The sequence below is a fragment of the Pholcus phalangioides genome, unplaced genomic scaffold (assembly GCF_987345545.1).
Source record: "Pholcus phalangioides strain wild (caught in Gottingen) unplaced genomic scaffold, Ppha-v1.0 ptg000042l_1, whole genome shotgun sequence".
Classification (NCBI taxonomy): domain Eukaryota; kingdom Metazoa; phylum Arthropoda; class Arachnida; order Araneae; family Pholcidae; genus Pholcus; species Pholcus phalangioides.
In genome coordinates this window covers 6,293,497-6,312,998 of record NW_028301628.1, presented here as the reverse complement: position 1 = coordinate 6,312,998, position 19,502 = coordinate 6,293,497, and the positions used below count along the sequence as shown (strand labels likewise).

The 19,502-nt window shown below is 42.1% G+C and overlaps 43 non-coding genes and 18 pseudogenes across 43 annotated transcripts; all 61 read left to right on the top strand.

Moving 5' to 3' along the window:
- Positions 1-36: 36 nt before the first annotated feature.
- On the top strand, positions 37-155 carry LOC149064066 (5S ribosomal RNA). The gene has a single exon (XR_016195935.1). It is a non-coding gene; the product is annotated as a 5S ribosomal RNA (ribosomal RNA).
- Positions 156-355: 200 nt separating this feature from the next.
- Positions 356-474, top strand: LOC149064065 (5S ribosomal RNA; annotated as a pseudogene).
- A 201-nt stretch (positions 475-675) lies between these two features.
- On the top strand, positions 676-794 carry LOC149064064 (5S ribosomal RNA; annotated as a pseudogene).
- A 201-nt stretch (positions 795-995) lies between these two features.
- Positions 996-1,114, top strand: LOC149064063 (5S ribosomal RNA). Its single transcript, XR_016195994.1, has one exon. It is a non-coding gene; the product is annotated as a 5S ribosomal RNA (ribosomal RNA).
- A 201-nt stretch (positions 1,115-1,315) lies between these two features.
- Positions 1,316-1,434, top strand: LOC149064062 (5S ribosomal RNA). Its single transcript, XR_016195827.1, has one exon. It is a non-coding gene; the product is annotated as a 5S ribosomal RNA (ribosomal RNA).
- A 200-nt stretch (positions 1,435-1,634) lies between these two features.
- Positions 1,635-1,753, top strand: LOC149064061 (5S ribosomal RNA). Its single transcript, XR_016196064.1, has one exon. It is a non-coding gene; the product is annotated as a 5S ribosomal RNA (ribosomal RNA).
- Positions 1,754-1,954: 201 nt separating this feature from the next.
- On the top strand, positions 1,955-2,073 carry LOC149064060 (5S ribosomal RNA). Its single transcript, XR_016195853.1, has one exon. It is a non-coding gene; the product is annotated as a 5S ribosomal RNA (ribosomal RNA).
- Positions 2,074-2,274: 201 nt separating this feature from the next.
- Positions 2,275-2,393, top strand: LOC149064059 (5S ribosomal RNA). The gene has a single exon (XR_016195911.1). It is a non-coding gene; the product is annotated as a 5S ribosomal RNA (ribosomal RNA).
- Positions 2,394-2,594: 201 nt separating this feature from the next.
- LOC149064058 (5S ribosomal RNA) lies at positions 2,595-2,713 on the top strand. Its single transcript, XR_016196063.1, has one exon. It is a non-coding gene; the product is annotated as a 5S ribosomal RNA (ribosomal RNA).
- A 201-nt stretch (positions 2,714-2,914) lies between these two features.
- On the top strand, positions 2,915-3,033 carry LOC149064057 (5S ribosomal RNA). The gene has a single exon (XR_016195826.1). It is a non-coding gene; the product is annotated as a 5S ribosomal RNA (ribosomal RNA).
- A 200-nt stretch (positions 3,034-3,233) lies between these two features.
- Positions 3,234-3,352, top strand: LOC149064056 (5S ribosomal RNA; annotated as a pseudogene).
- A 201-nt stretch (positions 3,353-3,553) lies between these two features.
- Positions 3,554-3,672, top strand: LOC149064055 (5S ribosomal RNA). Its single transcript, XR_016195863.1, has one exon. It is a non-coding gene; the product is annotated as a 5S ribosomal RNA (ribosomal RNA).
- A 201-nt stretch (positions 3,673-3,873) lies between these two features.
- Positions 3,874-3,992, top strand: LOC149064054 (5S ribosomal RNA; annotated as a pseudogene).
- Positions 3,993-4,193: 201 nt separating this feature from the next.
- On the top strand, positions 4,194-4,312 carry LOC149064053 (5S ribosomal RNA). Its single transcript, XR_016195993.1, has one exon. It is a non-coding gene; the product is annotated as a 5S ribosomal RNA (ribosomal RNA).
- A 201-nt stretch (positions 4,313-4,513) lies between these two features.
- LOC149064052 (5S ribosomal RNA) lies at positions 4,514-4,632 on the top strand. Its single transcript, XR_016195825.1, has one exon. It is a non-coding gene; the product is annotated as a 5S ribosomal RNA (ribosomal RNA).
- Positions 4,633-4,832: 200 nt separating this feature from the next.
- On the top strand, positions 4,833-4,951 carry LOC149064051 (5S ribosomal RNA). The gene has a single exon (XR_016196061.1). It is a non-coding gene; the product is annotated as a 5S ribosomal RNA (ribosomal RNA).
- A 201-nt stretch (positions 4,952-5,152) lies between these two features.
- Positions 5,153-5,271, top strand: LOC149064050 (5S ribosomal RNA). Its single transcript, XR_016195852.1, has one exon. It is a non-coding gene; the product is annotated as a 5S ribosomal RNA (ribosomal RNA).
- A 201-nt stretch (positions 5,272-5,472) lies between these two features.
- On the top strand, positions 5,473-5,591 carry LOC149064049 (5S ribosomal RNA). Its single transcript, XR_016195910.1, has one exon. It is a non-coding gene; the product is annotated as a 5S ribosomal RNA (ribosomal RNA).
- A 201-nt stretch (positions 5,592-5,792) lies between these two features.
- On the top strand, positions 5,793-5,911 carry LOC149064048 (5S ribosomal RNA). The gene has a single exon (XR_016196060.1). It is a non-coding gene; the product is annotated as a 5S ribosomal RNA (ribosomal RNA).
- A 201-nt stretch (positions 5,912-6,112) lies between these two features.
- On the top strand, positions 6,113-6,231 carry LOC149064047 (5S ribosomal RNA). Its single transcript, XR_016195824.1, has one exon. It is a non-coding gene; the product is annotated as a 5S ribosomal RNA (ribosomal RNA).
- A 200-nt stretch (positions 6,232-6,431) lies between these two features.
- LOC149064046 (5S ribosomal RNA) lies at positions 6,432-6,550 on the top strand (annotated as a pseudogene).
- Positions 6,551-6,751: 201 nt separating this feature from the next.
- Positions 6,752-6,870, top strand: LOC149064045 (5S ribosomal RNA). The gene has a single exon (XR_016195861.1). It is a non-coding gene; the product is annotated as a 5S ribosomal RNA (ribosomal RNA).
- A 201-nt stretch (positions 6,871-7,071) lies between these two features.
- On the top strand, positions 7,072-7,190 carry LOC149064044 (5S ribosomal RNA; annotated as a pseudogene).
- Positions 7,191-7,391: 201 nt separating this feature from the next.
- LOC149064043 (5S ribosomal RNA) lies at positions 7,392-7,510 on the top strand. The gene has a single exon (XR_016195955.1). It is a non-coding gene; the product is annotated as a 5S ribosomal RNA (ribosomal RNA).
- Positions 7,511-7,711: 201 nt separating this feature from the next.
- On the top strand, positions 7,712-7,830 carry LOC149064042 (5S ribosomal RNA). The gene has a single exon (XR_016195823.1). It is a non-coding gene; the product is annotated as a 5S ribosomal RNA (ribosomal RNA).
- A 200-nt stretch (positions 7,831-8,030) lies between these two features.
- Positions 8,031-8,149, top strand: LOC149064041 (5S ribosomal RNA; annotated as a pseudogene).
- Positions 8,150-8,350: 201 nt separating this feature from the next.
- Positions 8,351-8,469, top strand: LOC149064040 (5S ribosomal RNA). Its single transcript, XR_016195938.1, has one exon. It is a non-coding gene; the product is annotated as a 5S ribosomal RNA (ribosomal RNA).
- Positions 8,470-8,670: 201 nt separating this feature from the next.
- Positions 8,671-8,789, top strand: LOC149064039 (5S ribosomal RNA; annotated as a pseudogene).
- A 201-nt stretch (positions 8,790-8,990) lies between these two features.
- Positions 8,991-9,109, top strand: LOC149064038 (5S ribosomal RNA). The gene has a single exon (XR_016196046.1). It is a non-coding gene; the product is annotated as a 5S ribosomal RNA (ribosomal RNA).
- A 201-nt stretch (positions 9,110-9,310) lies between these two features.
- LOC149064037 (5S ribosomal RNA) lies at positions 9,311-9,429 on the top strand. The gene has a single exon (XR_016195822.1). It is a non-coding gene; the product is annotated as a 5S ribosomal RNA (ribosomal RNA).
- Positions 9,430-9,629: 200 nt separating this feature from the next.
- Positions 9,630-9,748, top strand: LOC149064036 (5S ribosomal RNA; annotated as a pseudogene).
- Positions 9,749-9,949: 201 nt separating this feature from the next.
- Positions 9,950-10,068, top strand: LOC149064035 (5S ribosomal RNA). The gene has a single exon (XR_016195897.1). It is a non-coding gene; the product is annotated as a 5S ribosomal RNA (ribosomal RNA).
- A 201-nt stretch (positions 10,069-10,269) lies between these two features.
- Positions 10,270-10,388, top strand: LOC149064034 (5S ribosomal RNA; annotated as a pseudogene).
- Positions 10,389-10,589: 201 nt separating this feature from the next.
- On the top strand, positions 10,590-10,708 carry LOC149064033 (5S ribosomal RNA; annotated as a pseudogene).
- A 200-nt stretch (positions 10,709-10,908) lies between these two features.
- On the top strand, positions 10,909-11,027 carry LOC149064032 (5S ribosomal RNA). Its single transcript, XR_016196018.1, has one exon. It is a non-coding gene; the product is annotated as a 5S ribosomal RNA (ribosomal RNA).
- Positions 11,028-11,228: 201 nt separating this feature from the next.
- On the top strand, positions 11,229-11,347 carry LOC149064031 (5S ribosomal RNA). Its single transcript, XR_016195947.1, has one exon. It is a non-coding gene; the product is annotated as a 5S ribosomal RNA (ribosomal RNA).
- A 201-nt stretch (positions 11,348-11,548) lies between these two features.
- LOC149064030 (5S ribosomal RNA) lies at positions 11,549-11,667 on the top strand. Its single transcript, XR_016196059.1, has one exon. It is a non-coding gene; the product is annotated as a 5S ribosomal RNA (ribosomal RNA).
- A 202-nt stretch (positions 11,668-11,869) lies between these two features.
- LOC149064029 (5S ribosomal RNA) lies at positions 11,870-11,988 on the top strand. Its single transcript, XR_016195943.1, has one exon. It is a non-coding gene; the product is annotated as a 5S ribosomal RNA (ribosomal RNA).
- Positions 11,989-12,189: 201 nt separating this feature from the next.
- Positions 12,190-12,308, top strand: LOC149064028 (5S ribosomal RNA). The gene has a single exon (XR_016195821.1). It is a non-coding gene; the product is annotated as a 5S ribosomal RNA (ribosomal RNA).
- Positions 12,309-12,508: 200 nt separating this feature from the next.
- Positions 12,509-12,627, top strand: LOC149064027 (5S ribosomal RNA; annotated as a pseudogene).
- A 201-nt stretch (positions 12,628-12,828) lies between these two features.
- LOC149064026 (5S ribosomal RNA) lies at positions 12,829-12,947 on the top strand. Its single transcript, XR_016195798.1, has one exon. It is a non-coding gene; the product is annotated as a 5S ribosomal RNA (ribosomal RNA).
- A 201-nt stretch (positions 12,948-13,148) lies between these two features.
- LOC149064025 (5S ribosomal RNA) lies at positions 13,149-13,267 on the top strand (annotated as a pseudogene).
- Positions 13,268-13,468: 201 nt separating this feature from the next.
- Positions 13,469-13,587, top strand: LOC149064024 (5S ribosomal RNA; annotated as a pseudogene).
- Positions 13,588-13,787: 200 nt separating this feature from the next.
- On the top strand, positions 13,788-13,906 carry LOC149064023 (5S ribosomal RNA). The gene has a single exon (XR_016196007.1). It is a non-coding gene; the product is annotated as a 5S ribosomal RNA (ribosomal RNA).
- A 201-nt stretch (positions 13,907-14,107) lies between these two features.
- LOC149064022 (5S ribosomal RNA) lies at positions 14,108-14,226 on the top strand. Its single transcript, XR_016195946.1, has one exon. It is a non-coding gene; the product is annotated as a 5S ribosomal RNA (ribosomal RNA).
- Positions 14,227-14,427: 201 nt separating this feature from the next.
- Positions 14,428-14,546, top strand: LOC149064021 (5S ribosomal RNA). Its single transcript, XR_016196058.1, has one exon. It is a non-coding gene; the product is annotated as a 5S ribosomal RNA (ribosomal RNA).
- A 202-nt stretch (positions 14,547-14,748) lies between these two features.
- LOC149064020 (5S ribosomal RNA) lies at positions 14,749-14,867 on the top strand. Its single transcript, XR_016195797.1, has one exon. It is a non-coding gene; the product is annotated as a 5S ribosomal RNA (ribosomal RNA).
- Positions 14,868-15,068: 201 nt separating this feature from the next.
- On the top strand, positions 15,069-15,187 carry LOC149064019 (5S ribosomal RNA). The gene has a single exon (XR_016195820.1). It is a non-coding gene; the product is annotated as a 5S ribosomal RNA (ribosomal RNA).
- Positions 15,188-15,387: 200 nt separating this feature from the next.
- On the top strand, positions 15,388-15,506 carry LOC149064018 (5S ribosomal RNA; annotated as a pseudogene).
- Positions 15,507-15,707: 201 nt separating this feature from the next.
- LOC149064017 (5S ribosomal RNA) lies at positions 15,708-15,826 on the top strand. Its single transcript, XR_016195819.1, has one exon. It is a non-coding gene; the product is annotated as a 5S ribosomal RNA (ribosomal RNA).
- Positions 15,827-16,026: 200 nt separating this feature from the next.
- On the top strand, positions 16,027-16,145 carry LOC149064016 (5S ribosomal RNA; annotated as a pseudogene).
- Positions 16,146-16,346: 201 nt separating this feature from the next.
- On the top strand, positions 16,347-16,465 carry LOC149064015 (5S ribosomal RNA). Its single transcript, XR_016195992.1, has one exon. It is a non-coding gene; the product is annotated as a 5S ribosomal RNA (ribosomal RNA).
- A 201-nt stretch (positions 16,466-16,666) lies between these two features.
- LOC149064014 (5S ribosomal RNA) lies at positions 16,667-16,785 on the top strand. The gene has a single exon (XR_016195934.1). It is a non-coding gene; the product is annotated as a 5S ribosomal RNA (ribosomal RNA).
- Positions 16,786-16,985: 200 nt separating this feature from the next.
- Positions 16,986-17,104, top strand: LOC149064013 (5S ribosomal RNA; annotated as a pseudogene).
- A 201-nt stretch (positions 17,105-17,305) lies between these two features.
- On the top strand, positions 17,306-17,424 carry LOC149064012 (5S ribosomal RNA; annotated as a pseudogene).
- Positions 17,425-17,625: 201 nt separating this feature from the next.
- LOC149064011 (5S ribosomal RNA) lies at positions 17,626-17,744 on the top strand. The gene has a single exon (XR_016195991.1). It is a non-coding gene; the product is annotated as a 5S ribosomal RNA (ribosomal RNA).
- A 201-nt stretch (positions 17,745-17,945) lies between these two features.
- LOC149064010 (5S ribosomal RNA) lies at positions 17,946-18,064 on the top strand. The gene has a single exon (XR_016195817.1). It is a non-coding gene; the product is annotated as a 5S ribosomal RNA (ribosomal RNA).
- A 200-nt stretch (positions 18,065-18,264) lies between these two features.
- Positions 18,265-18,383, top strand: LOC149064009 (5S ribosomal RNA). The gene has a single exon (XR_016196057.1). It is a non-coding gene; the product is annotated as a 5S ribosomal RNA (ribosomal RNA).
- A 201-nt stretch (positions 18,384-18,584) lies between these two features.
- Positions 18,585-18,703, top strand: LOC149064008 (5S ribosomal RNA). Its single transcript, XR_016195850.1, has one exon. It is a non-coding gene; the product is annotated as a 5S ribosomal RNA (ribosomal RNA).
- A 201-nt stretch (positions 18,704-18,904) lies between these two features.
- Positions 18,905-19,023, top strand: LOC149064007 (5S ribosomal RNA). Its single transcript, XR_016195909.1, has one exon. It is a non-coding gene; the product is annotated as a 5S ribosomal RNA (ribosomal RNA).
- A 201-nt stretch (positions 19,024-19,224) lies between these two features.
- Positions 19,225-19,343, top strand: LOC149064006 (5S ribosomal RNA). The gene has a single exon (XR_016196056.1). It is a non-coding gene; the product is annotated as a 5S ribosomal RNA (ribosomal RNA).
- The last annotated feature ends 159 nt before the right edge of the window (positions 19,344-19,502 follow it).

Sequence of the window (19,502 nt, the reverse complement as noted above, 5' to 3'; positions counted from 1 at the left end):
TTCTCCACTGATTTTTAATTACTCCTTCACGTTATCGCCAACGGCCATACCATGTTGAATACACCGGTTCTCGACCGATCACCGAAGTTAAGCAACATCGGGCGCTGCTAGTACTTGGGTGGGCGACCACCTGGGAACACCGCGTGCTGTTGGCTCCTTGTTTTTCCTACTGATAAGAACAAATAACACCACTGCCAATGAGAAAAATGAATTTTACAAAATGAAGAATCGTTGAAATAATCTTCGTTTATATGCATCAGCTCTAAGAAAAGGAACATCGTGGCGTGGTTTCGAATTTTCGGTCCCTCTTTTGTTCTTTTTCTCCACTGATTTTTCCTTACTCCTTCACGTTATCGCCAACGGCCATACCATGTTGAATACACCGGTTCTCGTCCGATCACCGAAGTTAAGCAACATCCGGGGCTGCTAATACTTGGGTGGGTGACCACCTGGGAACACCGCGTGCTGTTGGCTCCTTGTTTTTCCTGCTGATACGAACAAATAATTCCACTGCCAATGAGAAAAATGATTTTTTACAAAATGAAGAATAGTTGAAATTATCTCCGTTTATATGCATCAGATCTAAGAAAAGGAACTTCATGGCGTAGTTTCGAATTTTCAATCCCTATTTTGTAATTTTTCTCCACTGATTTTTAATTACTCCTTCACGTTATCGCCAACGGCCATACCATGTTGAATACACCGGTTCTCGTCCGATCACCGAAGTTAAGCATCATCAGGCGCTGCTAGTACTTGGGTGGGTGAACACCTGGGAAAACCGCGTGCAGTTGGCTCCTTGTTTTTCCTACTGACAAGAACAAATAATACATCTGCCAATGAGAAAAATGATTTTTTACAAAATGAAGAATCGTTGAAATTATCTCCGTTTATATGCATCAGATCTAAGAAAACGAACTTCATGGCGTGGTTACGAATTTCCGATCCCAATTTTATTCTTTGTCTCCACTGATTTTTCTTTACTCCTTCACGTTATCGCCAACGGCCATACCATTTTGAATACACCGGTTCTCGACCGATCACCGAAGTTAAGCAACATCGGGCGCTGCTAGTACTTGGGTGGGTGACCACCTGGGAACACCGCGTGCTGTTGGCTCCTTGTTTTTCCTGCTGATACGAACAAATAATACCACTGCCAATGAGAAAAATGATTTTTTACAAAATGAAGAATCGTTGAAATTATCTCCGTTTATATGCATCAGATCTAAGAAAAGGATTTTCATGGCGTGGTTTCGAATTTCCGATCCCTATTTTGTAATTTTTCTCCACTGATTTTTAATTACTCCTTCACGTTATCGCCAACGGCCATACCATGTTGAATACACCGGTTCTCGTCCGATCACCGAAGTTAAGCAACATCGGGCGCTGCTAGTACTTGGGTGGGCGACCACCTGGGAACACCGCGTGCTGTTGGCTCCTTGTTTTTCCTACTGATAAGAACAAATAACACCACTGCCAATGAGAAAAATGAATTTTACAAAATGAAGAATCGTTGAAATAATCTTCGTTTATATGCATCAGCTCTAAGAAAAAGAACATCGTGGCGTGGTTTCGAATTTTCGGTCCCTCTTTTCTTCTTTTTCTCCACTGATTTTTCCTTACTCCTTCACGTGATCGCCAACGGCCATACCATGTTGAATACACCGGTTCTCGTCCGATCACCGAAGTTAAGCAACATCCGGCGCTGCTAATACTTGGGTGGGTGACCACCTGGGAACACCGCGTGCTGTTGGCTCCTTGTTTTTCCTGCTGATACGAACAAATAATTCCACTGCCAATGAGAAAAATGATTTTTTACAAAATGAAGAATCGTTGAAATTATCTCCGTTTATATGCATCAGATCTAAGAAAAGGAACTTCTTGGCGTAGTTTCGAATTTCCGATCCCTATTTTGTAATTTTTCTCCACTGATTTTTAATTACTCCTTCACGTTATCGCCAACGGCCATACCATGTTGAATACACCGGTTCTCGTCCGATCACCGAAGTTAAGCAACATCGGGCGCTGCTAGTACTTCGGTGGGCGACCACCTGGGAACACCGCGTGCTGTTGGCTCCTTGTTTTTCCTGCTGATACGAACAAATAATTCCACTGCCAATGAGAAAAATGATTTTTTACAAAATGAAGAATCGTTGAAATTATCTCCGTTTATATGCATCAGATCTAAGAAAAGGAACTTCTTGGCGTAGTTTCGAATTTCCGATCCCTATTTTGTAATTTTTCTCCACTGATTTTTAATTACTCCTTCACGTTATCGCCAACGGCCATACCATGTTGAATACACCGGTTCTCGTCCGATCACCGAAGTTAAGCAACATCGGGCGCTGCTAGTACTTGGGTGGGTGACCACCTGGGAACACCGCATGCTGTTGGCTCCTTGTTTTTCCTACTGATACGAACAAATAATACCACTGCCAATGAGAAAAATGATTTTTTACAAAATGAGGAATCGTTGAAATTAAATCCGTTTATATGCATCAGATCTAAGAAAAGGAACTTCATGGCGTGGTTTCGAATTTCCGATCCCTATTTTGTAATTTTTCTCCACTGATTTTTCCTTACTCCTTCACGTGATCGCCAACGGCCATACCATGTTGAATACACCGGTTCTCGTCCGATCACCGAAGTTAAGCAACATCCGGCGCTGCTAATACTTGGGTGGGTGACCACCTGGGAACACCGCGTGCTGTTGGCTCCTTGTTTTTCCTACTGATACGAACAAATAATACCACTGCCAATGAGAAAAATGATTTTTTACAAAATGAGGAATCGTTGAAATTAAATCCGTTTATATGCATCAGATCTAAGAAAAGGAACTTCATGGCGTGGTTTCGAATTTCCGATCCCTATTTTGTAATTTTTCTCCACTGATTTTTAATTACTCCTTCACGTTATCGCCAACGGCCATACCATGTTGAATACACCGGTTCTCGTCCGATCACCGAAGTTAAGCAACATCGGGCGCTGCTAGTACTTGGGTGGGCGACCACCTGGGAACACCGCGTGCTGTTGGCTCCTTGTTTTTCCTACTGATAAGAACAAATAATACCACTGCCAATGAGAAAAATGAATTTTACAAAATGAAGAATCGTTGAAATAATCTTCGTTTATATGCATCAGCTCTAAGAAAAGGAACATCGTGGCGTGGTTTCGAATTTTCGGTCCCTCTTTTGTTCTTTTTCTCCACTGATTTTTCCTTACTCCTTCACGTTATCGCCAACGGCCATACCATGTTGAATACACCGGTTCTCGTCCGATCACCGAAGTTAAGCAACATCCGGGGCTGCTAATACTTGGGTGGGTGACCACCTGGGAACACCGCGTGCTGTTGGCTCCTTGTTTTTCCTGCTGATACGAACAAATAATTCCACTGCCAATGAGAAAAATGATTTTTTACAAAATGAAGAATCGTTGAAATTATCTCCGTTTATATGCATCAGATCTAAGAAAAGGAACTTCTTGGCGTAGTTTCGAATTTCCGATCCCTATTTTGTAATTTTTCTCCACTGATTTTTAATTACTCCTTCACGTTATCGCCAACAGCCATACCATGTTGAATACACCGGTTCTCGTCCGATCACCGAAGTTAAGCAACATCGGGCGCTGCTAGTACTTGGGTGGGTGACCAACTGGGAACACCGCGTGCTGTTGGCTCCTTGTTTTTCCTACTGATACGAACAAATAATACCACTGCCAATGAGAAAAATGATTTTTTACAAAATGAGGAATCGTTGAAATTAAATCCGTTTATATGCATCAGATCTAAGAAAAGGAACTTCATGGCGTGGTTTCGAATTTCCGATCCCTATTTTGTAATTTTTCTCCACTGATTTTTCCTTACTCCTTCACGTGATCGCCAACGGCCATACCATGTTGAATACACCGGTTCTCGTCCGATCACCGAAGTTAAGCAACATCCGGCGCGTCTAATACTTGGGTGGGTGACTACCTGGTAACACCGCTTGCTGTTGGCTCCTTGTTTTTCCTGCTGATACGAACAAATAATTCCACTGCCAATGAGAAAAATGATTTTTTACAAAATGAAGAATCGTTGAAATTATCTCCGTTTATATGCATCAGATCTAAGAAAACGAACTTCATGGCGTGGTTACGAATTTCCGATCCCAATTTTATTCTTTGTCTCCACTGATTTTTCTTTACTCCTTCACGTTATCGCCAACGGCCATACCATTTTGAATACACCGGTTCTCGACCGATCACCGAAGTTAAGCAACATCGGGCGCTGCTAGTACTTGGGTGGGTGACCACCTGGGAACACCGCGTGCTGTTGGCTCCTTGTTTTTCCTGCTGATACGAACAAATAATACCACTGCCAATGAGAAAAATGATTTTTTACAAAATGAAGAATCGTTGAAATTATCTCCGTTTATATGCATCAGATCTAAGAAAAGGATTTTCATGGCGTGGTTTCGAATTTCCGATCCCTATTTTGTAATTTTTCTCCACTGATTTTTAATTACTCCTTCACGTTATCGCCAACGGCCATACCATGTTGAATACACCGGTTCTCGTCCGATCACCGAAGTTAAGCAACATCGGGCGCTGCTAGTACTTGGGTGGGCGACCACCTGGGAACACCGCGTGCTGTTGGCTCCTTGTTTTTCCTACTGATAAGAACAAATAACACCACTGCCAATGAGAAAAATGAATTTTACAAAATGAAGAATCGTTGAAATAATCTTCGTTTATATGCATCAGCTCTAAGAAAAAGAACATCGTGGCGTGGTTTCGAATTTTCGGTCCCTCTTTTCTTCTTTTTCTCCACTGATTTTTCCTTACTCCTTCACGTGATCGCCAACGGCCATACCATGTTGAATACACCGGTTCTCGTCCGATCACCGAAGTTAAGCAACATCCGGCGCTGCTAATACTTGGGTGGGTGACCACCTGGGAACACCGCGTGCTGTTGGCTCCTTGTTTTTCCTGCTGATACGAACAAATAATTCCACTGCCAATGAGAAAAATGATTTTTTACAAAATGAAGAATCGTTGAAATTATCTCCGTTTATATGCATCAGATCTAAGAAAAGGAACTTCTTGGCGTAGTTTCGAATTTCCGATCCCTATTTTGTAATTTTTCTCCACTGATTTTTAATTACTCCTTCACGTTATCGCCAACGGCCATACCATGTTGAATACACCGGTTCTCGTCCGATCACCGAAGTTAAGCAACATCGGGCGCTGCTAGTACTTCGGTGGGCGACCACCTGGGAACACCGCGTGCTGTTGGCTCCTTGTTTTTCCTGCTGATACGAACAAATAATTCCACTGCCAATGAGAAAAATGATTTTTTACAAAATGAAGAATCGTTGAAATTATCTCCGTTTATATGCATCAGATCTAAGAAAAGGAACTTCTTGGCGTAGTTTCGAATTTCCGATCCCTATTTTGTAATTTTTCTCCACTGATTTTTAATTACTCCTTCACGTTATCGCCAACGGCCATACCATGTTGAATACACCGGTTCTCGTCCGATCACCGAAGTTAAGCAACATCGGGCGCTGCTAGTACTTGGGTGGGTGACCACCTGGGAACACCGCATGCTGTTGGCTCCTTGTTTTTCCTACTGATACGAACAAATAATACCACTGCCAATGAGAAAAATGATTTTTTACAAAATGAGGAATCGTTGAAATTAAATCCGTTTATATGCATCAGATCTAAGAAAAGGAACTTCATGGCGTGGTTTCGAATTTCCGATCCCTATTTTGTAATTTTTCTCCACTGATTTTTCCTTACTCCTTCACGTGATCGCCAACGGCCATACCATGTTGAATACACCGGTTCTCGTCCGATCACCGAAGTTAAGCAACATCCGGCGCTGCTAATACTTGGGTGGGTGACCACCTGGGAACACCGCGTGCTGTTGGCTCCTTGTTTTTCCTACTGATACGAACAAATAATACCACTGCCAATGAGAAAAATGATTTTTTACAAAATGAGGAATCGTTGAAATTAAATCCGTTTATATGCATCAGATCTAAGAAAAGGAACTTCATGGCGTGGTTTCGAATTTCCGATCCCTATTTTGTAATTTTTCTCCACTGATTTTTAATTACTCCTTCACGTTATCGCCAACGGCCATACCATGTTGAATACACCGGTTCTCGTCCGATCACCGAAGTTAAGCAACATCGGGCGCTGCTAGTACTTGGGTGGGCGACCACCTGGGAACACCGCGTGCTGTTGGCTCCTTGTTTTTCCTACTGATAAGAACAAATAATACCACTGCCAATGAGAAAAATGAATTTTACAAAATGAAGAATCGTTGAAATAATCTTCGTTTATATGCATCAGCTCTAAGAAAAGGAACATCGTGGCGTGGTTTCGAATTTTCGGTCCCTCTTTTGTTCTTTTTCTCCACTGATTTTTCCTTACTCCTTCACGTTATCGCCAACGGCCATACCATGTTGAATACACCGGTTCTCGTCCGATCACCGAAGTTAAGCAACATCCGGGGCTGCTAATACTTGGGTGGGTGACCACCTGGGAACACCGCGTGCTGTTGGCTCCTTGTTTTTCCTGCTGATACGAACAAATAATTCCACTGCCAATGAGAAAAATGATTTTTTACAAAATGAAGAATCGTTGAAATTATCTCCGTTTATATGCATCAGATCTAAGAAAAGGAACTTCTTGGCGTAGTTTCGAATTTCCGATCCCTATTTTGTAATTTTTCTCCACTGATTTTTAATTACTCCTTCACGTTATCGCCAACAGCCATACCATGTTGAATACACCGGTTCTCGTCCGATCACCGAAGTTAAGCAACATCGGGCGCTGCTAGTACTTGGGTGGGTGACCAACTGGGAACACCGCGTGCTGTTGGCTCCTTGTTTTTCCTACTGATACGAACAAATAATACCACTGCCAATGAGAAAAATGATTTTTTACAAAATGAGGAATCGTTGAAATTAAATCCGTTTATATGCATCAGATCTAAGAAAAGGAACTTCATGGCGTGGTTTCGAATTTCCGATCCCTATTTTGTAATTTTTCTCCACTGATTTTTCCTTACTCCTTCACGTGATCGCCAACGGCCATACCATGTTGAATACACCGGTTCTCGTCCGATCACCGAAGTTAAGCAACATCCGGCGCGTCTAATACTTGGGTGGGTGACTACCTGGTAACACCGCTTGCTGTTGGCTCCTTGTTTTTCCTGCTGATACGAACAAATAATTCCACTGCCAATGAGAAAAATGATTTTTTACAAAATGAAGAATGGTTGAAATTATCTCCGTTTATATGCATCAGATCTAAGAACAGGAACTTCTTGGCGTAGTTTCGAATTTCCAATCCCTATTTTGTAATTTTTCTCCACTGATTTTTAATTACTCCTTCACGTTATCGCCAACGGCCATACCATGTTGAATACACCGGTTCTCGTCCGATCACCGAAGTTAAGCAACATCCGGCGCTGCTAGTACTTGGGTGGGTGACCACCTGGGAACACCGCGTGCTGTTGGCTCCTTGTTTTTCCTACTGATACGAACAAATAATACCACTGCCAATGAGAAAACTGATTTTTTACAAAATGAGGAATCGTTGAAATTAAATCCGTTTATATGCATCAGATCTAAGAAAAGGAACTTCATGGCGTGGTTTCGAATTTCCGATCCCTATTTTGTAATTTTTCTCCACTGATTTTTAATTACTCCTTCACGTTATCGCCAACGGCCATACCATGTTGAATACACCGGTTCTCGTCCGATCACCGAAGTTAAGCAACATCGGGCGCTGCTAGTACTTGGGTGGGCGACCACCTGGGAACACCGCGTGCTGTTGGCTCCTTGTTTTTCCTACTGATAAGAACAAATAATACCACTGCCAATGAGAAAAATGAATTTTACAAAATGAAGAATCGTTGAAATAATCTTCGTTTATATGCATCAGCTCTAAGAAAAGGAACATCGTGGCGTGGTTTCGAATTTTCGGTCCCTCTTTTGTTCTTTTTCTCCACTGATTTTTCCTTACTCCTTCACGTTATCGCCAACGGCCATACCATGTTGAATACACCGGTTCTCGTCCGATCACCGAAGTTAAGCAACATCCGGGGCTGCTAATACTTGGGTGGGTGACCACCTGGGAACACCGCGTGCTGTTGGCTCCTTGTTTTTCCTGCTGATACGAACAAAAAATTCCACTGCCAATGAGAAAAATGATTTTTTACAAAATGAAGAATCGTTGAAATTATCTTCGTTTATATGCATCAGATCTAAGAAAAGGAACTTCTTGGCGTGGTTTCGAATTTGCAATCCCTATTTTGTAATTTTTCTCCACTCATTTTTAATTACTCCTTCGCGTTATCGCCAACAGCCATACCATGTTGAATACACCGGTTCTCGTCCGATCACCGAAGTTAAGCAACATCGAGCGCTGCTAGTACTTGGGTGGGTGACCACCTGGGAACACCGCGTGCTGTTGGCTCCTTGTTTTTCCTACTCATACGAACAAATAATACCACTGCCAATGAGAAAAATGATTTTTTACAAAATGAAGAATCGTTGAAATAATCTTCGTTTATATGCATCAGCTCTAAGAAAAGGAACATCATGTCGTGGTTTCGAATTTTCGGTCCCTCTTTTGTTCTTTTTCTCCACTGATTTTTCCTTACTCCTTCACGTGATCGCCAACGGCCATACCATGTTGAATACACCGGTTCTCGTCCAATCACCGAAGTTAAGCAACATCCGGCGCTGCTAATACTTGGGTGGGTGACTACCTGGTAACACCGCTTGCTGTTGTCTCCTTGTTTTTCCTGCTGATACGAACAAATAATTCCACTGCCAATGAGAAAAATGATTTTTTACAAAATGAAGAATGGTTGAAATTATCTCCGTTTATATGCATCAGATCTAAGAACAGGAACTTCTTGGCGTAGTTTCGAATTTCCAATCCCTATTTTGTAATTTTTCTCCACTGATTTTTAATTACTCCTTCACGTTATCGCCAACGGCCATACCATGTTGAATACACCGGTTCTCGTCCGATCACCGAAGTTAAGCAACATCCGGCGCTTCTAGTACTTGGGTGGGTGACCACCTGGGAACACCGCGTGCTGTTGGCTCCTTGTTTTTCCTACTGATACGAACAAATAATACCACTGCCAATGAGATAAATGATTTTTTACAAAATGAGGAATCGTTGAAATTAAATCCGTTTATATGCATCAGATCTAAGAAAAGGAACTTCATGGCGTGGTTTCGAATTTCCGATCCCTATTTTGTAATTTTTCTCCACTGATTTTTAATTACTCCTTCACGTTATCGCCAACGGCCATACCATGTTGAATACACCGGTTCTCGTCCGATCACCGAAGTTAAGCAACATCGGGCGCTGCTAGTACTTGGGTGGGCGACCACCTGGGAACACCGCGTGCTGTTGGCTCCTTGTTTTTCCTACTGATAAGAACAAATAATACCACTGCCAATGAGAAAAATGAATTTTACAAAATGAAGAATCGTTGAAATAATCTTCGTTTATATGCATCAGCTCTAAGAAAAGGAACATCGTGGCGTGGTTTCGAATTTTCGGTCCCTCTTTTGTTCTTTTTCTCCACTGATTTTTCCTTACTCCTTCACGTTATCGCCAACGGCCATACCATGTTGAATACACCGGTTCTCGTCCGATCACCGAAGTTAAGCAACATCCGGGGCTGCTAATACTTGGGTGGGTGACCACCTGGGAACACCGCGTGCTGTTGGCTCCTTGTTTTTCCTGCTGATACGAACAAAAAATTCCACTGCCAATGAGAAAAATGATTTTTTACAAAATGAAGAATCGTTGAAATTATCTTCGTTTATATGCATCAGATCTAAGAAAAGGAACTTCTTGGCGTGGTTTCGAATTTCCAATCCCTATTTTGTAATTTTTCTCCACTCATTTTTAATTACTCCTTCGCGTTATCGCCAACAGCCATACCATGTTGAATACACCGGTTCTCGTCCGATCACCGAAGTTAAGCAACATCGGGTGCTGCTAGTACTTGGGTGGGTGACCACCTGGGAACACCGCGTGCTGTTGGCTCCTTGTTTTTCCTACTCATACGAACAAATAATACCACTGCCAATGAGAAAAATGATTTTTTACAAAATGAAGAATCGTTGAAATAATCTTCGTTTATATGCATCAGCTCTAAGAAAAGGAACATCATGGCGTGGTTTCGAATTTTCGGTCCCTCTTTTGTTCTTTTTCTCCACTGATTTTTCCTTACTCCTTCACGTGATCGCCAACGGCCATACCATGTTGAATACACCGGTTCTCGTCCGATCACCGAAGTTAAGCAACATCCGGGGCTGCTAATACTTGGGTGGGTGACCACCTGGGAACACCGCGTGCTGTTGGCTCCTTGTTTTTCCTGCTGATACGAACAAATAATTCCACTGCCAATGAGAAAAATGATTTTTTACAAAATGAAGAATCGTTGAAATTATCTCCGTTTATATGCATCAGATCTAAGAAAAGGAACTTCATGGCGTAGTTTCGAATTTCCAATCCCTATTTTGTAATTTTTCTCCACTGATTTTTAATTACTCCTTCACGTTATCGCCAACGGCCATACCATGTTGAATTCACCGGTTCTCGTCCGATCACCGAAGTTAAGCAACATCGTACGCTGCTAGTACTTCGGTGGGTGACCACCTGGGAACACCGCGTGCTGTTTGCTCCTTGTTTTCCCTACTGATAAGAACAAATAATACCACTGCCAATGAGAAAAATGAATTTTACAAAATTAAGAATCGTTGAAATAATCTTCGTTTATATGCATCAGCTCTAAGAAAAGGAACATCGTGGCGTGGTTTCGAATTTTCGGTCAATCTTTTGTTCTTTTTCTCCACTGATTTTTCCTTACTCCTTCACGTGATCGCCAACGGCCATACCATGTTGAATACACCGGTTCTCGTCCGATCACCGAAGTTAAGCAACATCGGGCGCTGCTAGTACTTGGGTGGGTGACCACCTGGGAACACCGCGTGCTGTTGGCTCCTTGTTTTTCCTGCTGATACGAACAAATAATTCCACTGCCAATGAGAAAAATGATTTTTTACAAAATGAGGAATCGTTGAAATTAAATCCGTTTATATGCATCAGATCTAAGAAAAGGAACTTCATGGCGTGGTTTCGAATTTCCGATCCCTATTTTGTAATTATTCTCCGCTCATTTTTAATTACTCCTTCAAGTTATCGCCAACGGCCATACCATGTTGAATAGACCGGTTCTCGTCCGATCACCGAAGTTAAGCAACATCGGGCGCTGCTAGTACTTAGGTGGGTGACCACCTGGGAACACCGCGTGCTGTTGGCTCCTTGTTTTTCCTACTGACAAGAACAAATAATACATCTGCCAATGAGAAAAATGATTTTTTACAAAATGAAGAATCGTTGAAATTATCTCCGTTTATATGCATCAGATATAAGAAAACGAACTTCATGGCGTGGTTACGAATTTCCGATCCCAATTTTATTCTTTTTCTCCACTGATTTTTCCTTACTCCTTCACGTGATCGCCAACGGCCATACCATGTTGAATACACCGGTTCTCGTCCGATCACCGAAGTTAAGCAACATCCGGCGCTGCTAATACTTGGGTGGGTGACCACCTGGGAACACCGCGTGCTGTTGGCTCCTTGTTTTTCCTGCTGATACGAACAAATAATTCCACTGCCAATGAGAAAAATGATTTTTTACAAAATGAAGAATCGTTGAAATTATCTCCTTTTATATGCATCAGATCTAAGAACAGGAACTTCTTGGCGTAGTTTCGAATTTCCAATCCCTATTTTGTAATTTTTCTCCACTCATTTTTAATTACTCCTTCCCCATTATCGCCAACAGCCATACCATGTTGAATACACCGGTTCTCGTCCGATCACCGAAGTTAAGCAACATCGGGCGCTGCTAGTACTTGGGTGGGTGACCACCTGAAAACACCGCGTGCTGTTGGCTCCTTGTTTTTCCTACTGATACGAACAAATAATACCACTGCCAATGAGAAAAATGATTTTTTACAAAATGAGGAATCGTTGAAATTAAATCCGTTTATATGCATCAGATCTAAGAAAAGGAACTTCATGGCGTGGTTTCGAATTTCCGATCCCTATTTTGTAACTTTTCTCCACTGATTTTTAATTACTCCTTCACGTTATCGCCAACGGCCATACCATGTTGAATACACCGGTTCTCGTCCGATCACCGAAGTTAAGCAACATCGGGCGCTGCTAGTACTTGGGTGGGCGACCACCTGGGAACACCGCGTGCTGTTGGCTCCTTGTTTTTCCTACTGATAAGAACAAATAACACCACTGCCAATGAGAAAAATGAATTTTACAAAATGAAGAATCGTTGAAATAATCTTCGTTTATATGCATCAGCTCTAAGAAAAGGAACATCGTGGCGTGGTTTCGAATTTTCGGTCCCTCTTTTGTTCTTTTTCTCCACTGATTTTTCCTTACTCCTTCACGTTATCGCCAACGGCCATACCATGTTGAATACACCGGTTCTCGTCCGATCACCGAAGTTAAGCAACATCCGGGGCTGCTAATACTTGGGTGGGTGACCACCTGGGAACACCGCGTGCTGTTGGCTCCTTGTTTTTCCTGCTGATACGAACAAAAAATTCCACTGCCAATGAGAAAAATGATTTTTTACAAAATGAAGAATCGTTGAAATTATCTTCGTTTATATGCATCAGATCTAAGAAAAGGAACTTCTTGGCGTGGTTTCGAATTTCCAATCCCTATTTTGTAATTTTTCTCCACTCATTTTTAATTACTCCTTCGCGTTATCGCCAACAGCCATACCATGTTGAATACACCGGTTCTCGTCCGATCACCGAAGTTAAGCAACATCGGGCGCTGCTAGTACTTGGGTGGGTGACCACCTGGGAACACCGCGTGCTGTTGGCTCCTTGTTTTTCCTACTCATACGAACAAATAATACCACTGCCAATGAGAAAAATGATTTTTTACAAAATGAAGAATCGTTGAAATAATCTTCGTTTATATGCATCAGCTCTAAGAAAAGGAACATCATGGCGTGGTTTCGAATTTTCGGTCCCTCTTTTGTTTTTTTTCTCCACTGATTTTTCCTTACTCCTTCACGTGATCGCCAACGGCCATACCATGTTGAATACACCGGTTCTCGTCCGATCACCGAAGTTAAGCAACATCCGGGGCTGCTAATACTTGGGTGGGTGACCACCTGGGAACACCGCGTGCTGTTGGCTCCTTGTTTTTCCTGCTGATACGAACAAATAATTCCACTGCCAATGAGAAAAATGATTTTTTACAAAATGAAGAATCGTTGAAATTATCTCCGTTTATATGCATCAGATCTAAGAAAAGGAACTTCATGGCGTAGTTTCGAATTTCCAATCCCTATTTTGTAATTTTTCTCCACTGATTTTTAATTACTCCTTCACGTTATCGCCAACGGCCATACCATGTTGAATTCACCGGTTCTCGTCCGATCACCGAAGTTAAGCAACATCGTACGCTGCTAGTACTTCGGTGGGTGACCACCTGGGAACACCGCGTGCTGTTTGCTCCTTGTTTTCCCTACTGATAAGAACAAATAATACCACTGCCAATGAGAAAAATGAATTTTACAAAATTAAGAATCGTTGAAATAATCTTCGTTTATATGCATCAGCTCTAAGAAAAGGAACATCGTGGCGTGGTTTCGAATTTTCGGTCCCTCTTTTGTTCTTTTTCTCCACTGATTTTTCCTTACTCCTTCACGTGATCGCCAACGGCCATACCATGTTGAATACACCGGTTCTCGTCCGATCACCGAAGTTAAGCAACATCGGGCGCTGCTAGTACTTGGGTGGGTGACCACCTGGGAACACCGCGTGCTGTTGGCTCCTTGTTTTTCCTGCTGATACGAACAAATAATTCCACTGCCAATGAGAAAAATGATTTTTTACAAAATGAGGAATCGTTGAAATTAAATCCGTTTATATGCATCAGATCTAAGAAAAGGAACTTCATGGCGTGGTTTCGAATTTCCGATCCCTATTTTGTAATTATTCTCCGCTCATTTTTAATTACTCCTTCAAGTTATCGCCAACGGCCATACCATGTTGAATAGACCGGTTCTCGTCCGATCACCGAAGTTAAGCAACATCGGGCGCTGCTAGTACTTAGGTGGGTGACCACCTGGGAACACCGCGTGCTGTTGGCTCCTTGTTTTTCCTACTGTCAAGAACAAATAATACATCTGCCAATGAGAAAAATGATTTTTTACAAAATGAAGAATCGTTGAAATTATCTCCGTTTATATGCATCAGATATAAGAAAACGAACTTCATGGCGTGGTTACGAATTTCCGATCCCAATTTTATTCTTTTTCTCCACTGATTTTTCCTTACTCCTTCACGTGATCGCCAACGGCCATACCATGTTGAATACACCGGTTCTCGTCCGATCACCGAAGTTAAGCAACATCCGGCGCTGCTAATACTTGGGTGGGTGACCACCTGGGAACACCGCGTGCTGTTGGCTCCTTGTTTTTCCTGCTGATACGAACAAATAATTCCACTGCCAATGAGAAAAATGATTTTTTACAAAATGAAGAATCGTTGAAATTATCTCCTTTTATATGCATGAGATCTAAGAACAGGAACTTCTTGGCGTAGTTTCGAATTTCCAATCCCTATTTTGTAATTTTTCTCCACTCATTTTTAATTACTCCTTCCCCATTATCGCCAACAGCCATACCATGTTGAATACACCGGTTCTCGTCCGATCACCGAAGTTAAGCAACATCGGGCGCTGCTAGTACTTGGGTGGGTGACCACCTGGGAACACCGCGTGCTGTTGGCTCCTTGTTTTTCCTACTGATACGAACAAATAATACCACTGCCAATGAGAAAAATGATTTTTTACAAAATGAGGAATCGTTGAAATTAAATCCGTTTATATGCATCAGATCTAAGAAAAGGAACTTCATGGCGTGGTTTCGAATTTCCGATCCCTATTTTGTAACTTTTCTCCACTGATTTTTAATTACTCCTTCACGTTATCGCCAACGGCCATACCATGTTGAATACACCGGTTCTCGTCCGATCACCGAAGTTAAGCAACATCGGGCGCTGCTAGTACTTGGGTGGGCGACCACCTGGGAACACCGCGTGCTGTTGGCTCCTTGTTTTTCCTACTGATAAGAACAAATAACACCACTGCCAATGAGAAAAATGAATTTTACAAAATGAAGAATCGTTGAAATAATCTTCGTTTATATGCATCAGCTCTAAGAAAAGGAACATCGTGGCGTGGTTTCGAATTTTCGGTCCCTCTTTTGTTCTTTTTCTCCACTGATTTTTCCTTACTCCTTCACGTTATCGCCAACGGCCATACCATGTTGAATACACCGGTTCTCGTCCGATCACCGAAGTTAAGCAACATCCGGGGCTGCTAATACTTGGGTGGGTGACCACCTGGGAACACCGCGTGCTGTTGGCTCCTTGTTTTTCCTACTGATACGAACAAATAATACCACTGCCAATGAGAAAAATGATTTTTTACAAAATGAGGAATCGTTGAAATTAAATCCGTTTATATGCATCAGATCTAAGAAAAGGAACTTCATGGCGTGGTTTCGAATTTCCGATCCCTATTTTGTAATTTTTCTCCACTGATTTTTAATTACTCCTTCACGTTATCGCCAACGGCCATACCATGTTGAATACACCGGTTCTCGTCCGATCACCGAAGTTAAGCAACATCGGGCGCTGCTAGTACTTGGGTGGGCGACCACCTGGGAACACCGCGTGCTGTTGGCTCCTTGTTTTTCCTACTGATAAGAACAAATAACACCACTGCCAATGAGAAAAATGAATTTTACAAAATGAAGAATCGTTGAAATAATCTTCGTTTATATGCATCAGCTCTAAGAAAAGGAACATCGTGGCGTGGTTTCGAATTTTTGGTCCCTCTTTTGTTCTTTTTCTCCACTGATTTTTCCTTACTCCTTCACGTTATCGCCAACGGCCATACCATGTTGAATACACCGGTTCTCGTCCGATCACCGAAGTTAAGCAACATCCGGGGCTGCTAATACTTGGGTAGGTGACCACCTGGGAACACCGCGTGCTGTTGGCTCCTTGTTTTTCCTGCTGATACGAACAAATAATTCCACTGCCAATGAGAAAAATGATTTTTTACAAAATGAAGAATAGTTGAAATTATCTCCGTTTATATGCATCAGATCTAAGAAAACGAACTTCATGGCGTGGTTACGAATTTCCGATCCCAATTTTATTCTTTGTCTCCACTGATTTTTCTTTACTCCTTTACGTTATCGCCAACGGCCATACCATTTTGAATACACCGGTTCTCGACCGATCACCGAAGTTAAGCAACATCGGGCGCTGCTAGTACTTGGGTGGGTGACCACCTGGGAACACCGCGTGCTGTTGGCTCCTTGTTTTTCCTGCTGATACGAACAAATAATACCACTGCCAATGAGAAAAATGATTTTTTACAAAATGAAGAATCGTTGAAATTATCTCCGTTTATATGCATCAGATCTAAGAAAAGGAACTTCATGGCGTGGTTTCGAATTTCCGATCCCTATTTTGTAATTTTTCTCCACTGATTTTTAATTACTCCTTCACGTTATCGCCAACGGCCATACCATGTTGAATACACCGGTTCTCGACCGATCACCGAAGTTAAGCAACATCGGGCGCTGCTAGTACTTGGGTGGGCGACCACCTGGGAACACCGCGTGCTGTTGGCTCCTTGTTTTTCCTACTGATAAGAACAAATAACACCACTGCCAATGAGAAAAATGAATTTTACAAAATGAAGAATCGTTGAAATAATCTTCGTTTATATGCATCAGCTCTAAGAAAAGGAACATCGTGGCGTGGTTTCGAATTTTCGGTCCCTCTTTTGTTCTTTTTCTCCACTGATTTTTCCTTACTCCTTCACGTTATCGCCAACGGCCATACCATGTTGAATACACCGGTTCTCGTCCGATCACCGAAGTTAAGCAACATCCGGGGCTGCTAATACTTGGGTGGGTGACCACCTGGGAACACCGCGTGCTGTTGGCTCCTTGTTTTTCCTGCTGATACGAACAAATAATTCCACTGCCAATGAGAAAAATGATTTTTTACAAAATGAAGAATAGTTGAAATTATCTCCGTTTATATGCATCAGATCTAAGAAAAGGAACTTCATGGCGTAGTTTCGAATTTTCAATCCCTATTTTGTAATTTTTCTCCACTGATTTTTAATTACTCCTTCACGTTATCGCCAACGGCCATACCATGTTGAATACACCGGTTCTCGTCCGATCACCGAAGTTAAGCATCATCAGGCGCTGCTAGTACTTGGGTGGGTGAACACCTGGGAAAACCGCGTGCAGTTGGCTCCTTGTTTTTCCTACTGACAAGAACAAATAATACATCTGCCAATGAGAAAAATGATTTTTTACAAAATGAAGAATCGTTGAAATTATCTCCGTTTATATGCATCAGATCTAAGAAAACGAACTTCATGGCGTGGTTACGAATTTCCGATCCCAATTTTATTCTTTGTCTCCACTGATTTTTCTTTACTCCTTCACGTTATCGCCAACGGCCATACCATTTTGAATACACCGGTTCTCGACCGATCACCGAAGTTAAGCAACATCGGGCGCTGCTAGTACTTGGGTGGGTGACCACCTGGGAACACCGCGTGCTGTTGGCTCCTTGTTTTTCCTGCTGATACGAACAAATAATACCACTGCCAATGAGAAAAATGATTTTTTACAAAATGAAGAATCGTTGAAATTATCTCCGTTTATATGCATCAGATCTAAGAAAAGGATTTTCATGGCGTGGTTTCGAATTTGCGATCCCTATTTTGTAATTTTTCTCCACTGATTTTTAATTACTCCTTCACGTTATCGCCAACGGCCATACCATGTTGAATACACCGGTTCTCGTCCGATCACCGAAGTTAAGCAACATCGGGCGCTGCTAGTACTTGGGTGGGCGACCACCTGGGAACACCGCGTGCTGTTGGCTCCTTGTTTTTCCTACTGATAAGAACAAATAACACCACTGCCAATGAGAAAAATGAATTTTACAAAATGAAGAATCGTTGAAATAATCTTCGTTTATATGCATCAGCTCTAAGAAAAAGAACATCGTGGCGTGGTTTCGAATTTTCGGTCCCTCTTTTCTTCTTTTTCTCCACTGATTTTTCCTTACTCCTTCACGTGATCGCCAACGGCCATACCATGTTGAATACACCGGTTCTCGTCCGATCACCGAAGTTAAGCAACATCCGGCGCTGCTAATACTTGGGTGGGTGACCACCTGGGAACACCGCGTGCTGTTGGCTCCTTGTTTTTCCTGCTGATACGAACAAATAATTCCACTGCCAATGAGAAAAATGATTTTTTACAAAATGAAGAATCGTTGAAATTATCTCCGTTTATATGCATCAGATCTAAGAAAAGGAACTTCTTGGCGTAGTTTCGAATTTCCGATCCCTATTTTGTAATTTTTCTCCACTGATTTTTAATTACTCCTTCACGTTATCGCCAACGGCCATACCATGTTGAATACACCGGTTCTCGTCCGATCACCGAAGTTAAGCAACATCGGGCGCTGCTAGTACTTCGGTGGGCGACCACCTGGGAACACCGCGTGCTGTTGGCTCCTTGTTTTTCCTGCTGATACGAACAAATAATTCCACTGCCAATGAGAAAAATGATTTTTTACAAAATGAAGAATCGTTGAAATTATCTCCGTTTATATGCATCAGATCTAAGAAAAGGAACTTCTTGGCGTAGTTTCGAATTTCCGATCCCTATTTTGTAATTTTTCTCCACTGATTTTTAATTACTCCTTCACGTTATCGCCAACGGCCATACCATGTTGAATACACCGGTTCTCGTCCGATCACCGAAGTTAAGCAACATCGGGCGCTGCTAGTACTTGGGTGGGTGACCACCTGGGAACACCGCATGCTGTTGGCTCCTTGTTTTTCCTACTGATACGAACAAATAATACCACTGCCAATGAGAAAAATGATTTTTTACAAAATGAGGAATCGTTGAAATTAAATCCGTTTATATGCATCAGATCTAAGAAAAGGAACTTCATGGCGTGGTTTCGAATTTCCGATCCCTATTTTGTAATTTTTCTCCACTGATTTTTCCTTACTCCTTCACGTGATCGCCAACGGCCATACCATGTTGAATACACCGGTTCTCGTCCGATCACCGAAGTTAAGCAACATCCGGCGCTGCTAATACTTGGGTGGGTGACCACCTGGGAACACCGCGTGCTGTTGGCTCCTTGTTTTTCCTACTGATACGAACAAATAATACCACTGCCAATGAGAAAAATGATTTTTTACAAAATGAGGAATCGTTGAAATTAAATCCGTTTATATGCATCAGATCTAAGAAAAGGAACTTCATGGCGTGGTTTCGAATTTCCGATCCCTATTTTG